This window comes from Sander lucioperca, chromosome 4 (assembly GCF_008315115.2).
Source record: "Sander lucioperca isolate FBNREF2018 chromosome 4, SLUC_FBN_1.2, whole genome shotgun sequence".
Taxonomy (NCBI): Eukaryota; Metazoa; Chordata; class Actinopteri; order Perciformes; family Percidae; genus Sander; species Sander lucioperca.
The window spans coordinates 41,966,433-41,978,822 of record NC_050176.1 but is presented as its reverse complement, the minus strand read 5'-3'; the positions used below and the strand labels follow the sequence as shown (position 1 = coordinate 41,978,822).

At 44.4% G+C, this 12,390-nt stretch overlaps 1 protein-coding gene across 1 annotated transcript in view; it reads right to left on the bottom strand.

Annotated features, from left to right (window-relative positions):
* Nucleotides 1–12,390, bottom strand: part of LOC116050921 (NACHT, LRR and PYD domains-containing protein 12-like) — a 164,507-nt gene that overhangs the window by 46,579 nt on the left and 105,538 nt on the right. The window lies entirely within an intron of this gene.

Sequence of the window (12,390 nt, the reverse complement as noted above, 5' to 3'; positions counted from 1 at the left end):
TGCAGTTGTACAATAAATTATTTTTGCATATCTGTAAATGAAGTCTCTCCTGATTGAAATGAAGCTCAGCATAAGTTCTTGCAGGAAGACTTTGTTTACCCAATCACTACTCTTTCTTCTTAAATCAAATCAGCTGTTTAGAAGCGATACTTTCAGTTAAACCAATCAGACATGGCCTCGATATTCAAGGGTCAATCACAGCAATACAGCTCTGCTTTAAATATGTTCTCCCTGTGCTGTCAGCTGTCGTTCCAGGCATAGCACTCAACCCTCCACCTCCCCTGCCATCCTCCAGTCATCATGTTTCTCCTGGCTGATCGCTCCGTTGCCTCGTCGGTCTGGTCTCCGGTCTCCTTCTCCGCCACCACCAGTGTCTAGACTCCATTGTTCCTATTCTCTACCCCTTTAAATAATATTATTAATTAGATGGAGTCTAATCTCCAAAAGACTTGTTACATTTTATCATGCAGTTGTACAATAAATAATTTTTGCATATCTGTAAATGAAGTCTCTCCTGATTGAAATGCCATATACCTGAGAATGCTCTCCAACACAGCCTGATAAAATATAATAAAAGTGAGCCATCATCTTACCACACTGTGATGTCTCTGGATCTTTAGCCCGGCTGAAGCAGTTTCCCATTCTGCATTACTTCCTCCAGCTGCTCTCACTGTAGAAGTAAAGAATACACATCTCAGGAAATGTTACAAGGAGCTTAAAGAAGAAGTTATTTACTTACTACCAGTTCTCCTGTGAGCCCAGTTATTATTATTGAGAGTAAAAGGAGCAGTTATTAAAGTCCAACCCTCAGGAGTCACTCCCTCTTTTTATCCTCAACTCCCGCCCAGACTGTCTTTAATGACGTCAGATAGCAGGAAGTGATTCTGCTTTGTGTTAACACCCAGATTATTCAACACTACTCCGTCAGTGGGAACTAACCTGCATCTCGTTTGGGTTTCTACTACAACATGTTTACATGCGTTAATGTTGTAAAAACATTATTTTCCTCATACTGTCTGTCTGAATATATCTTGATTCACCCGCTGTGTGAGAGGCTCTGTTTTAACACCTGTCTCTTTAAGCTCCCCTCCCAAAAAAAAGCCCAGTCTGTTCTGATTGGCTTGAGAAAAATGTGACTCACCTTTGCAAAGGTAGTTCTCAATATTTCTGCATACTGGGGTCCATAAACAGTCTCAGAGTTGCATAAATTGTATCTGACTGGAAAGCTGAGACTCTTGTGTATTCATGTGTGATGATGTTAAACACCATAGGAGACATTTTACTGTAGATGAAACCTGAACTCACTGGATAGAATGAGCCGTTGTGACCTCGAGGATAATCACAGCCTCGCTAAACTTTACAGCCACAAACTAGAGATGGAAGTGTATTGCTGCTACCAGGGCTTAATTTGAGCCGGAACACGCCGGAACATGTTCCGGCACCTCCGACGTTGGATCCGGAACCTTTTTTATTGGATCCGGCACCTCCTGTGTCACTATGAAAAATGAATCGCCTAAATGAAAAAAAATAAACTACTGTTTGTGTAGTGTTCAATGTTGTTATCTGTCTTGTTAGTCTTTATTCCCCATTGGAGTTCCACAAAAGTCTTGTGTTTGCATTTTCGATGCGTTTTGAGGTGAATTTTCAGGGTAAGACAGAGGGGGGAGAGGGACGGAGGGAGGGGATCGGCACTTCAACAGCGCGGCGCTGCACTTGAAGTGACACAGGCGGTTGTGCTGGTTGAGATTGCTGTTAGCCTCGTTTCACTCAGGGGAAAAATGTCAAAAAGACAACAACGTTTGCTTAACTTTTTCAAATACGCTGGCCAGTCGGATCCCAAACAAGCAAAAATTGTTTCTGCCGATCAAGAATGTGGAGACCACGGTGGGCTTTTTGTTTTAATTGTCCGATGGATAATTGCTGCTTGTGAAAACGATCGTTGCAGTGTACCTATTTTTAATTTTTTTTTACATTTCGCACCGATGCAGTGCACGTTCTGAAATAAAAAATAAACATTGCCCTGATGTACACACAGCGTTGTTTAGGCTTTTTTAGTCAGAGTCAGAGAAGCTACGTAGGCAGTGTAATATTTTTTTTTGGTTCTGTTACCTCCAACCCCTATTTTGAGTCGCCGGATCCACCCCCCCTCTGCGCTCCGGGACCTAGCACTTTACAAATTAAGCACTGGCTGTTACAGCAGCCCAGATTATTATGAGATGAATTCAAATGTAGCAGTTTGGTCAGCTAAGCATTCATTGTGTGAACTCTACTCCAGCAGAGTGTAACAAAAATAGGTTTCAAGGTTAGAAATGCTGTTTACACTAAATTCATACTCAACCTATGTTATGCAACAAAACAATATTGTTAGGTAGGAATGAATATGAGTCCTCCTCTGTGTAGATGTGATGTGAGGCACTTCTTTTTACTGATAGCTAGCGTTTAACTCTAATTAATTAGCTAGTAAGTGGCGATTTTCGGCAGCCAGCCTTCCAAAAGAAATCACAATGAAATTAAATGTTAACCGATCATTAACCGCTGACCGACAAGCAGGAAACAGAGTCTCAGTTCACTCGTCCGGGAGCCTATGACACACTTTCCGCACTCCGTGTCCGCGGACAGCTGTAGGCTTGTACCGGTGTTGATGTTTTGTGCATTGTCGGACACATGCAGCCACTTTCCTGAAACAGCTTGAGGGACACAAGTCCACAACGGCCGAAATGTTTGATAATATTTAACAAGGGTTCCAAGTTAAAAATCTAAATGAGAAGCAGAGCTGTCAGCTGAAGGATAAGGTGGTGAGGGAGGCTGACAGTTTTTTGCTTCTAATCTCTCTCTTCAGATGTTTACAAGTTGCTTTTAGGTGTGAGGGAGGACAAACAATCTAAAATGGGTACCACGTATCTTCCCTCTCTCTGTCTGCCAACATTTCCTGTCTCCCCGTCAACTGTATGTCATCTTTCTCTTAGGATGGCCAAGTCATGACCCGCCCTACTCTGCCTGTGATTGGCTCGTATTTGTTGCCATCATAGTTTGGGTTGTTTGGATTTAGGCACGAGGAGTGAATCTCACCGATCAATCTGATCAGGGTTAGGAAAAGAACATCAAGGAAAGACATTCAGAGGCAGAGTAAGGCGGTCATGCTTTTGCCATTGTGGTGCCTTAAATAGTAATGGTGTGATGCTGTATGAAGAGGAATCCGCCGACACTGTTCTTGATTACAAAAAGGTTTATTACAAGCAAAGATTCAGCATCAATTTTACAAACTCCTGCAGAGAGCTTGGAGAACGACCAACCCAAACCTCAAAATTTGCCGCTCTGCCTTTTCTTTGTGTGAACAACGTATATATTCCATGCATACATTAACATAGGACGTGATATGTGTGAGTATATGATTGGAACACAAGACTGACCAATCAATGCCTGTTATCTGGCACAACTCCAAAAAAGGTCTCTTCTGTCTTGGGGGGACCTCTACTCATGTTAACAATTTCCAGATGTTCTCAGTAAATGTAGGGTAAAGTTCATGCATCTCCTTATACCAAAAACTTAAGTCAAAGTGTATAGAAAGTTATAGACTGTCAATATACCACACCATCCTGAGAAAGGAAATATTACCAATCAATATTGTCAATAAAAGACTAAAAGGCCCAAAATAATCTCTAAGTGTTTCTTTTCTGTCAGACCTTTTTGTATCCTCACTGCTGAAGCTCCAGAAAGTCATCTGAAGTGTGAGCCATAACATGGTCCCTGTATGACAGCTGTATTGAGTAAAATAGAAGTGTGTATGTTTCATCAGAGGCTGGTGTGTATACAGCCTGTGAGTCATCATCTTACCACGCTGTGATGTTTGTGGATCCACAGGCCGGCTAAACCAGTTTTCCATTCTGCATTTCTTCACCCAGCTGCTCTCACTGAAGAAGAATAAACATCACACAGGTAAGGAGCTGAAGTCAGAAAGTGATTTTATATCATAAAGTATCTTTACATACAGTTCTCCTGTGCATCCAGTTATTATTAATAATGAGAAGACAAAGAGCAAGTTAGTCGTTAGACTTGTTCGAGACCAGCTCGTAAAGTAGACGTTAGCAGGTGGCAGCAGTAGGCAATGACAGAAAAGGTGCAGACAAGTCGGACAGTTTCCAGCTGTTTCAAGAAGCCTTCAATCTGAACAGGAAGTCACAGAAACAGTCACATCATGTTAGATCTGATTCAGATGTATTTAAATGTAATCAGACCCATATTTCAGCTTGTACTCAGTCTCCAGTTGTTTTGGTCATGACAGAGTAGCCTCTTTAAATGCCCTACATGTGATCTGTTGCTGTAGATGATCTGTAATCTGAAAGTCTTTAGTCTCTCTGACTAATAAACATCAGCCACACAACATGTGTTCTGTTAACAGAAAGAAGCTTCAAATCAGACAATATCAATCTAAATCTCTCCAGTTCAACACTAAAGTTTTTATAAACGTCATATTGTTGGTAGGACAATTCTGGCGCAAAACGAACCTAGGGGTTAATAACAGATGTGTACCCACTCTGTCGTTCTCTGGGACATGTTTTCATGCTAATCGAATGAGTTATACAGGTATAAATTGCTATTTATACCACTAAAAAGGCTCAAAATATCACCAAACTTCAACGGTAGCATAATGAGGGTCCCAAAATGTCAACTGAAGCATTGAGAACTTTGTATGTGTACAGACAGTTTATTGAACGAAGAGCTGCGGGAGCCTACGAGAGAGAGAGAGAGAGAGCTACCGGTAGTCAAAACACAGCCTCGTACTTCGGGAAACTGGTGGTGTACCTGCAGACATTGTGAAGCTAAGGCCACCGAACAGGAGTGTCTGTGTTGTAAGGAGTGGGACCTGTTGCGTCGCGATGCCCAAGAGACGCAGTGTTTTGTACAGTCTGAAGATTTCCCCTCTGATAAACAGGGCTGTACTTGAAACTTTTTCGGCGACCCAGACCGGAGGGACCAGATGGACAGTTATCCACTGAGTAAGTACACTAGACAAGTTATGCAGGGTGCGATTATTTCAGATATATTGAGCAAATTGCTTTTGATTTTAGTTTGCATCGCCAGCTGTAAGTCATGACTGGTTTCCAAGACGGCGACGGCATGTAAACATGAACGCGAGTGTCTTTATAATCTATCTTTTTAATAAACTGTCTGTACGCTTACAAAATTCTCAATGCTTCGGTTAACATTTAGGGACCCTCATTATGCAACCGTTGAAGTTTGGTGATATTTTGAGCCTTTTTAGTGGTATAAATAGCGATTTGTTTTTACGTTCCCTGTGCCCTGAATACTAGCGTTGTAAGCTAATCGGCGGTCCGTGCTAGCGTCTTTCAAGCTAAAAACTCATTCGATTAGCATGAAAACATGTCCCAGAGAGCGACAGAGTGGGTACACATCTGTTAATAACCCTAGGTTCGTTTTGCGCCGGAATTGTCCTTTAAGTTGATTCTGAATTCTGATTCTAAAAACTGCAGCTCCCTCGATCTCGTGAGATTGCCAACGTGTCCATGATGTCAGACACATTAGACACATATCTAACTGGCATGCAGTGGGCAGCGATTCTGCACAGGCCTGGCTCATCTTCAACAAACCTAATATTAACTTCACATTTCATGTTAAAGGAGCAGAAACTAAAGTTGAACCTCGTGAGTTGCTTCCTCTTTTAATTAGAAAAAAGGAAATGATTCTGCTTTGTGTAAAAAACACACACATACCAACAATCATGATCACAATGACACCTCTCTTATTAATTATTAAAGCAGCCATATTATGCTCATTTCAGGTTCATAATTGTATTTTAATGTTGTACCAGAATAGGTTTACATGGTTTAATTTTCAAAAAACACCATATTTTTGTTATACTGCAGCGCTCTCTCTCACTGCTGCAGATCCTCTTTTCAGCTGGTCTCTGTTTTAGCTACAGAGTGAGACCTCTTTTCTTCTTCTTCTTCTTCTTCTTCTTCTGTACTATCTTTGATTGCACCCGCACATGCCCAGTAGCTCAGATGTAGATCATGTCAGCTAGCTAGCTCCATAGACAGTAAAAGAAAGGCTGTTTCTACAACTTTGGTCAGTTACAAGGCAGGATTAGCTGGGAGACTTCTAAATGAGGGCGCACATGGAAGTAGTTCTTTTGTAGATTATGGTGAACTTGTGTGTGTTGTAGCAGTGCTTTGCTATTGAGAACGAGGTAGCATGCTAGCGTTAGCATGCTAACGCTAACACTACGAGCTAATGGTTGCGGTTAGCCTGCTCGTTTCGGCTTGTGACGTCACAAGCCGTGCCGATTTTGACCAGCTCACCCAGAGACTGAAGGCAGGACACATTCAGAAACTGTATCTCACTCTAAACACCATGGATGGATTTTTTTCAAAGTTTGTATGTGTGTGGAAGCACCAGAGACACAACATAACACCCCAAATCCCAGAAAAAGTGTTTTTTTCATAATATGGGCACTTTAATAATATTGCACTTCTGCTGCGTACTGATGTTTTGCCTTTAACTTTATCACGTAATGTGGTAACCCTGAAATCAGAAGATCTTCAAAATAAACCTCTACAGTATATATCATCTAGCACATAACAAGTTGGTTGGCATGCGTTCCATAATACTGTTACTATAGCAACAACTCTTTTATGATATATTAAAATCACTGAAAAACAATTCAAACTACCATTTTAAATGTTAATAATTAAAGTTTAAACGTATGAATTTACTACAAAGCAATATAATTTACTGCAATTTCTTGAACTGGTGTCTTTGTTTTTGTTTAAGTGAAAAAGCAAAAGTAGTTTGAGGGACATGTTTCAGTCCTAAGTAACCTTCCTCCAAGAAGATATTCTAACTTGTCTGTAGACAGACTTGAGAAACTGTGAACCTGTCCATCTTTGTGCAAGTTATAGAATTACAAAGTGAAAAAGCCCAAAGTCTACCCCAAAGGAACTTACCATGCCCTCATACTCTGCTTCTGACTGGCTAGTAGTCTTTACCTAGGTACTGTCAGGGCACGCCCTCATACTCTGCTTCTGACTGGCTAGTAGTCCTTAACTACGTACTGCACATGTGCGACTCCCAACAAAGATAGAAGTGAGATGCCTCACTCTGTAACTAAAACAGAGAGCTCAACACAGGGTGAAAAGAGGAGCTGCAGCAATGGGCAGTACAACAGAAATATGGTGTTTTTTGAAAATTAAACCATGTAAACCTATTCTGGTACAACCTCTAAATACAATTATGAACCTGAAATGAGCATAATGAGGTCTTTAATGAACAAGGCATCTCAGTGATCTTCAGCAAAATTTCTCAGATAACAGCTGTTGTTGATGTTGACATTAGATTATTTTGTAAACACTTTGAATTGTAATATGTGTGCTATCTTTGTCTGAACACCTAGAACACATATGCACATACATTAAGACAGCCCGACTAAAAGCTGTTTCCTGTTTTACATTCCTTCACCCAGCTTCTCTCACTGTAGACGTAAAGAATAAACATCGCACAGGAAATGTTACAAGGAGCTGAAATAAAAGTGATTTTATATCATAAAGCCTCTTTCTACCCAGTTCTCCTGTGAGCCCAGTTATTAAAGAGAGGAAAAGAAGAGCAGATTAGTTAATATTAATTATTAATTAATTAATATTACCTTTACAGTTCATGTAAAAGGAGCAGAAAACAAAGTCAAACCTTGTGAGTTGCTTCCTGTTATAACTCAACTGCCGCCCAGCCTGTCTTTGTGAGAAAAACAGGAAGGGATTCTGCTTCATGTTAACACCCACACACTATCCCACCAGTGTGGACAAACCTGCATCTCTTTTCTTTACAAAACTAAACACTGTAACAAATGAAACGTGTTGCAGTGTGTCAAATATATTTAATTCATAGGAGCCATGTTATGTTTGTTAATAGTTGTTTGTTTATAGTTTTTTCACCTATTACGTAATGTAGGACGTCACGGGGGTTGGTTGGTCAGATCTAACAGGATGTGAGTTTCTGTGACTGAAACTGTCCGACTTGACTGCAGCATTTTGTCATCGTTCACTGCTGCTGCTTACTAACGTCCACTTTACAGGCGAGACGCAGCTCATCTAGAAAGAGCCTAACATCTTCCCTCTCTCTGTCTGTCCACATGTCCTGTCTCCATCTCAACTGCAGTGTTTACCCTAAGATTTTATTTTTTTATTTTACGTTTTTCAGTAAAACATCACATCATTTTGGACCGTTATTATTACAATATCTGTGTCTGAAACATTGGAAAAGGTAGATCAGATAATTAATAAATAAATAAATGAGTAATAAAACTGAGGGACCAACTACAATCATTAGATCTGAGAAAAGTAATTTAGTTAGTTTTGATGCTCAAAATGATTTTAATTGAATTTAGCTTAGGTGGTTCCCAAAACGGTTTGGGTGCTGCACCTAAACCTTGTAATGTAAACCCTGAACTGCATTCTGTCAATAAAAAACCAAAAGGTCCAAAATAATAATCTTGGAAGTGTTTCTCTTCTCTCAGACTTTTTGTATCCTGACTGCTGACAACAGAAACCAGAGAGCACAAACATAAATCAGTGATAGTTAATAAGGAAAGTGAGCCATCATCTTACCAAGTGGTATAGGTATAGGTCCTAGGTATGTGTGTGTAATAGGGCCGGTGTGTAATGTACGCCCCTTGCGAGATCAATAAAGTATCAGTTTATCTTAATAAGGAAAGTGAGCCATCATCTTACCAGCTGTGATGTTTCTGGATCTTCAGCTGATATTTCTTCACCCAGCTGCTCTGACTGTAGAAACATAAACACCACACAGACAATATTAATAGGAGCTGGAATAAACATGATTTTATATCATAAAGACTCTTTATCCAGTTCTCCTGTGAGCCAAGTTCTTATTAATGACAGCAAAAAGAGCAGATTAGTTAATAATAACTTCACAGTTCATGTTATAGGAGCAGAGATTAAAGTCAAACCTCATGAGTTGTATCTCAACTGCTGCCCAGACTTGTCTTTGAGACGTGAGAAAGCAGAAAGTGATTCTGCTTCATGTTGTCTTGTTTTTAGGTTATGACGTCGACATTGTTGACTTTCAGTAACTTTTCTCCAGTGCCGATCCTGACCTCCCTGGGGCCCTAAGCAAAATTCTGCTAAGGGGCCCTCTACCTGACCCGTGATGCCGTGAGCTATGTAAACCATTTGCCATTGCCACACAGTCACACCTGACACATCAGTGCTCCCAATACAATCCTCCCTCCTTTAAACAAAACAGTCAAAGAATAAGTACAATATATATATATACCTCTCCAGGAACCATCACCTTATCGTGGTGGAGAGGTTTGTGTGTCCCTATGAACCTGAGGGCTGTGTTGTCTGGAGCTTTGTGCTCCTGGTAGGGTCTCCCAAGGTAAAGTGGTCTCAGGTGAGGGGCCAGACAAAGAATGGTTCAAAAACCCTATGAAAAAACGAGGTAGAGATGGAGTGACCCTGCCCGGAGGAAGCCCGGGGCCCCCGTCTGGAGCCAGGCCCAGATGGAGGGCCCGTCAGCGAGCGCCTGGTGGCCGGGTTTGCCACGGAGCCCGGCCGGGCACAGCCCGAAAAAGCTACGTGGCACCTCTCTCTCCAACCCATGGGCCCACCACCTGTGGGAGGAACCGCTGGGGTCGGGTGCGCTGCCACATGGGTGGCAGTGAAGGGCAGGGGCCTCGACGGACCAGACCCGGGCAGCAGACGCTGGCTCTGGGGACGTGGAACGTCACCTCTCTGTGGGGGAAGGAGCCGGAACTGGTGCGGGAGGTGGAGCGCTACCAGTTGGATCTGGTGGGGCTTACCTCTACGCACAGTCTCGGTTCTGGAACCATACTCCTGGATAGGGGTTGGACTCTTTTCTTCTCCGGAGTTGCCTAGGGTGTGAGGCGCCGGGCGGGTGTGGGGATACTCACAAGCCCCCAGCTGAGCGCCGCTACGTTGGAGTTTACCCCGGTGGACGAGAGGGTCGCCTCCCTACGCCTGCGGGTTGTGGGGGGGGAAACTCTGACTGTTGTTTGTGCGTATGCACCAAACAAGAGCTCGGAGTATTCAGCCTTCTTGGAGACCTTGAATGGAGTCCTGTATGGGGCTCCAGTGGGGGACTCCATAGTTCTGCTGGGGGACTTCAACGCGCACGTGGGCAATGATGGAGAAACATGGAGAGGCGTGATTGGGAGGAACGGCCTCCCTGATCTAAACTAGAGTGGTTGTCTGTTGTTGGACTTCTGTGCTAGTCATGGATTGTCTATAACGAACACCATGTTCGAACATAGGGATGCTCATAAGTGTACTTGGTACCAGAGCACCCTAGGCCAAAGGTCAATGATCGATTTTATAATCGTTTCATCTGATCTGAGGCCGTATGTTTTGGACACTCGGGTGAAGAGAGGGGCAGAGCTGTCAACCGATCACCATCTGGTGGTGAGTTGGGTTGGAGGGTGGGGGAAGACTCTGGACAGACCTGGTAAGCCCAAACGGGTAGTGCGGGTAAATTGGGAACGTCTGGAGGAGGCCCCTGTCCGACAGACTTTCAACTCACACCTTCGGCGGAGCTTTTCGTGCATCCCTGTGGAGGCTGGGGGCATTGAACCCGAGTGGACAATGTTCAAAGTTTCCATTGCTGAAGCTGCGGTGGGGAGCTGTGGTCTTAGGGTCTTAGGTGCCTGAAGGGGCGGTAACCCACGAACACCGTGGTGGACACTGGTGGTCAGGGAAGCCGTCCGACTGAAGAAGGAGTCTTTCCGGGATATGTTATCCCAGAGGACTCCGGAGGCAGTTGCAAGGTACCGAAGGGCCCGAAGGGCTGAAGCCTCTGCCGTGAAAGAGGCAAAGCAGCGGGTGTGGGAGAAGTTAGGAGAAGACATGGAGAAGGACTTTCGGTCGGCACCAAGGTGCTTCTGGAAAACCGTTCGCCACCTCAGGAGGGGGAAGCGGGGAACCATCCAAGCTGTGTACAGTAAGGATGGGACGCTGTTGACCTCAACTGAGGAGGTAATAGGGCGGTGGAAGGAGCATTTTGAGGAACTCCTAAATCCGACTAATACGCCCTCTATGGTAGAGGCAGAGCTGGAGGATGATGGGGGATTGTTGTCAATTTCCCTGGTGGAAGTTGCTGAGGTAGTTAAACAACTCCACAGTGGCAAAGCCCCAGGGATTGATGAGATCCGTCCAGAAATGCTTAAAGCTCTGGGTGTGGAGGGGTTGTCTTGGTTGACACGCCTCTTCAACATTGTGTGGAAGTCTGGGACGGTGCCTAAGGAGTGGCAGACCGGGGTGGTGGTTCCCCTTTTCAAAAAGGGGGACCAGAGGGTGTGTGCCAATTACAGGGGTATCACACTTCTCAGCCTCCCCGGGTAAAGTCTACTCCAAGGTGCTGGAAAGGAGGGTTCGGTCGTTAGTCGAACCTCAGGTTGAAGAGGAACAATGCGGATTCCGTCCTGGTCGTGGAACAACGGACCAGATCTTTACTCTCGCAAGGATCCTGGAGGGAGCCTGGGAGTATGCCCAACCGGTCTACATGTGCTTTGTGGATCTGGAGAAGGCGTATGACCGGGTCCCCCGGGAGATACTGTGGGAGGTGCTGCGGGAGTATGGGGTGAGGGGGTCCCTTCTCAGGGCCATCCAATCTCTGTACGACCAAAGCGAAAGCTGTGTCCGGGTTCTCGGCAGTAAGTCGGACTTGTTTCAGGTGAGGGTTGGCCTCTGCCAGGGCTGCGCTTTGTCACCAATCCTGTTTGTAGTATTTATGGACAGGATATCGAGGCATAGTCGGGGTGGAGAGGGGTTGCAGTTTGGTGAGCTGGGGATCTCATCGCTGCTTTTTGCGGATGATGTGGTCCTGATGGCATCATCGGCCTGTGACCTTCAGCACTCACTGGATCGGTTCGCAGCCGAGTGTGAAGCGGCTGGGATGAGGATCAGCACCTCTAAATCGGAGGCCATGGTTCTCAGCAGGAAACCAATGGAGTGCCTTCTCCAGGTAGGGAATGAGTCTTTACCCCAAGTGAAGGAGTTGAAGTACCTTGGGGTCTTGTTCGCGAGTGAGGGGACAATGGAGCGGGAGATTGGTCGGAGAATCGGCGCAGCGGGTGCGGTATTACATTCAATTTATCGCACCGTTGTGACGAAAAGAGAGCTGAGCCAGAAGGCAAAGCTCTCGATCTACCGGTCAGTTTTCGTTCCTACCCTCACCTATGGTCATGAAGGCTGGGTCATGACCGAAAGAACAAGATCCAGGGTACAAGCGGCCAAAATGGGTTTCCTCAGGAGGGTGGCTGGCGTCTCCCTTAGAGATAGGGTGAGAAGCTCAGTCATCCGTGAGGAGCTCGGAGTAGAGCCGCTGCTCCTTCGCGTCGAA